This window comes from Thamnophis sirtalis, unplaced genomic scaffold, assembly GCF_051295495.1.
Source record: "Thamnophis sirtalis isolate CommonGarterSnake01/CBP01778 unplaced genomic scaffold, rThaSir2_p1.2 scaffold_3, whole genome shotgun sequence".
Classification (NCBI taxonomy): domain Eukaryota; kingdom Metazoa; phylum Chordata; class Lepidosauria; order Squamata; family Natricidae; genus Thamnophis; species Thamnophis sirtalis.
The window spans coordinates 133,557,965-133,562,494 of record NW_028261383.1 but is presented as its reverse complement, the minus strand read 5'-3'; positions in this window follow the sequence as shown (position 1 = coordinate 133,562,494).

Sequence of the window (4,530 nt, the reverse complement as noted above, 5' to 3'; positions counted from 1 at the left end):
GTTGAGACCCCTCCTTAAGAAGCCTTCCCTGGACCCAGCTTCTTTAGCCAACTATTGTCCGGTCTCCAACCTTCGCTTTGTAGCGAAGGTTGTTGAGAGTGCGGTAGCACGTCAGCTTCACCAGTCCCTAGATGAAGCTGTCTACCTGGATCCATTTCAGTCGGGTTTCAGGCCCGGATACAGCACAGAGACGGCATTGGTCGTGTTGGTCAATGATCTCTGGCGGGCCTGGGACAGGGGCTCTCCTCTGTCCTGGTCCTGTTAGACCTCTCAGCGGCTTTCGATACCATTGACCATGGTATCCTACTGCAACGACTCGGGGGGTTGAGAGTGGGGGGCACCGTTTTACAGTGGTTCTCCTCCTACCTGTCGGATCGGTCACAGTTTGTGTTGACTGGAGGGCAGGGATCGACCCCGAAGCGCGTCACTTGTGGGGTGCCCCAGGGGTCGGTTCTCTCACCCCTCCTGTTCAACATATATATGAAACCACTGGGTGAGATCATCTGTGGTTTTGGGGTATGGTATCATGAATATGCTGATGATACCCAACTTTTCATCTCCAAATGATGCCCTCGATGTGATGTCCCGATGCCTGGAGGCTGTGCGGATCTGGATGGGGAGGAACAGACTCAAGTTCAATCCCTCCAAGACTGAGTGGCTGTGGTTTCCATCATCCCGATTTGTGCATCTTGTTCCATCTTTGATGATAGAGGGATAAATTTTAGCCCCCTCAGAGAGGGACCGCAATCTGGGTGTCCTCCTGGATACGCGACTTAGTTTAGAAGAACACCTGATGTCCGTGACCAGGGGGGCCTTTTACCAGGTTCGCCTGGTACGTCAGTTGCGCCCCTTCCTGGATCGGGATGCTCTGTGCACAGTCACTTATGCTCTCATCCTTTCTCGCCTGGACTACTGTAACACTCTCTACATGGGGCTCCCCTTGAAGAGCACCCAGAGGCTTCAACTGGTCCAGAATGCGGCTGTGTGGGTTATCATGGGGGCACTTAGGTGCTCCCATGTTACACCCCCTTTTAGGCAGCCTGCACTGGTTGCTGGTTGTCTTCTAGGTGTGATTCAAGGTACTTTATTATGACCTTTAATGCGCTCCATGGCTTAGGCCCAGGGTACCTGCGAGACTACCTACTGCCACCGGTAGCCTCCCACCATCCAGTGCGATCCCACAGAGTTGGCCTCCTCAGGGTGCAAACAGTGTCGGCTAGCGACCCCCAGGGGAAGAGCCTTCTCTGTGGGAGCGCCTTCCCTCTGGAATGAGCTGCCCCCGGAGCTTCGTATAATTCCCGACCTCTGGTCCTTCTGACACGCCCTAAAATGTTGGCTTTTCCAGCAAGCCAGCCTGGCCTGAACAAAACAAAATAAATTATTGATCATTGTTAATTTTAATTCATTTTTTTAATGTTATTGTCAATTCTAATTGGGTTTGTTTGGGATATTCTATTTAATTTTTTTTAACTTTTTTATTATGTGTTTCTTTTAATGTTGTACGCCGCCCTGAGTCCTTGGGAGAAGGGCAGCATATAAATCTAATAAACCAACCAAACCAACCAAAACCAACCAACCAAACCAAAGTGATTCTTATACACAAGAAAGGACCCCAAGATGATTTAAAGAACTATCACCCAAAGAGGCTTCTTTCAATCATCTATAAGGTTTTCACCAAGATAATAACAAAAAGAATATTGAGAACATTAAATGATGCACAGCCAAAGCAGGTTGTTCAGCAAGTCAATGAAAGGCACAACAAATACACCATGCCTCTGTGCATGACTTTCATTGACAATGAAAAGACATTTGACTCAGTATTCCAGCAAGCAATAATTAATGCATTGCTCAATCAAGGCATAGACACTGTTTACATAAACTTATTACAATCAATATATGAAAAAACAATGGCAACAATTTGCCTTAATAATCTTAAAGTAGAAATCAACATAGAATGAGGTGTACAACAAGGTGATACAATATCACCCATCTTTTCTCAGCCTGCCTTGAAGAAGTATTTAGCAAACTAGGCTGGGCAAAAGATGGAATAAAAATCAATGGTTCCTATTTAAACCACTTAAGATTTGCAGATGATACTCTCTTCTCACAAGAGCCAGAAGAGCTACAAGGTAAAGGTAAAGGTTCCTCTCACACATATGTGCTAGTTGTTCCCAACTCTAGGGGGCGGTGCTCATCTCCATTTCAAAGCCGAAGAGCCAGCACTGTCCGAACACATCTCCGTGATCATGTGGCCGGCATAGGTACACGGAACACTGTTACCTCCCCACCAAAAGTGGTCCCTATTTTTCTACTTGCATTTTTACATGCTTTTGAACTCCCAGGTTGGCAGAAGTAAGAGCTACATAGACACATGCAAAAGCTGCACAAAACAGGAGAATCGTTTGGCTTAAAAATAAGCCTGAAAAAGAGCCAGGTTGTTTAATAAATTCACTAAAGAAAGAAAAACATTTTATATTTGGAGAAGAACTAGATGTACCGTAGTAGATAACTACATATACCTTGGTCAATGGATCTCAATGGTAGGTGATACAATGAAGGAAATTGAACGGTGTGTTAAATGTGGTTGGCAGGCATTCAGCAAGATAAGCATAATTTTCTAGAACAACCTCACCCTCTGCCTGAAGAGAAAAGTTTTCAAACAATGTGTGGTACCTGCTCTAACATATGCCGGTGAAACATGGACACTAATCTCACAATTGATAAAAAAGCTACGAGTGGCGCAAAGAACCATGGAAAAATACATGCTCAGCATCACAGGATCAGATAGAAAGGCCAGCACATGGATTAGAAGAACAAATGAAAATATAGGATATCATCAAGAGAGTAAAAGGATTGAAATGGAAATGGACTGGTCACATAGCAAGAACAACTGATGGCAGGTGGACGATGGCAGTCATGGAATGGATCCCATTTGATAAAAAAGCATCCACGAATGAGACCTCAAACAAGATGGATCGACGACATCAGCAAGCACTGCAGCCCAATTGGCAAAAGAAAACTCAGGGCTGTATTAGTTGGAAACACGTGGAAGAGGCCTTCATCCTGCAGTCGAGATATAAAGATATAGATATATATAGATATAGATGATGTAGATGTAGATGTAGATATAGATATAGATATAGATATAGATATAGATATAGATATAGATATATATATATATATAGAGAGAGAGAGATATAGATATAGATATAAAGATATAGATATATAGATATATAGATATGATATATAGATATAGATATATAGATATATAGATATATAGATATATAGATATATAGATATATAGATATATAGATATATAGATATATAGATATATAGATATATAGATATATAGATATATAGATATATAGATATATAGATATATAGATATATAGATATATAGATATATAGATATATAGATATATAGATATATAGATATATACATATATACATATATACATATATACATATATACATATATAGATATATAGATATATAGATATATAGATATATAGATATATAGATATATACATATATAGATATATAGATATTGATATTGATATAGAGATAGAGATAGAGATAGAGATAGAGATAGAGATATAGAGATATAGATATAGAGATATAGATATAGATATAAAGATAGAGATAGAGATAGAGATAGAGATAGAGATATATGATATAGATATATGATATAGATATATGATATATAGATATTGAAAAACTTTGGTATTATTTTATATATATATTATATATAACAAAACCAAAGTTCTTCTGAGCTCTTCTGGGTGCACCAGAGAGCAAAATGGGACCTGACACATGCCTGGTTAGTTTGGTGTTAGCCCACGTTGTTCTCCCTTCCTTCAGCAGAACTCCACTGCCTGCCTGCTGGCTGACCTTTATGTAGCAAACAATCCCAGCAGTAGCTAAAAGCAGGGACTCGTCTGCAGAATTGGTTGGCCTCCAGCTGGATGGATATGATCTTCTTGGGATAATATTGGGAAAGACCCAGACAAGCGAATAAAAAGACTCAAATAGGTCAAAGGAAGCTTGTGGCTAATTGTTGCTGATGCTTTCCCTCCCCACCCCACACACACTCCACTCCAATCATAGAGAAAACCTATTTTTGAAAAAAAGAAAAAAAATGCTACCATCTGTCCCTCCCCAGTCTTTAATGCCTTCCCTTTCAGCTCCCACTAGATGCCTAAGTTCCCAGTTCCCAGTTCACCCTCTGGCTCCACTCCAGAAATAAATCAAGGTGTCTCTTAAACTCATTTATGTTCTTTTGCTTCGGAGCATCTTCAGCGCAGTCACTTTGCCAAAGCCCTCTGGGCAGAATCCTCGGTAGACATTAGCAGAGAGCACTTCATCTTACCGACTACATGTATCTGTTTTGTTTCTTGGGGTTGGTGGGGGGAGGAGAACCCCGAAGATGAAGAAGAGGCAGGAACAGGAGAGACTTATGCATGCAGGAGGGGGGAGAGGTTCAATGCTGAAACGAAAAGGGCCTGAGTCAGAATAATGAATTGGGGACAT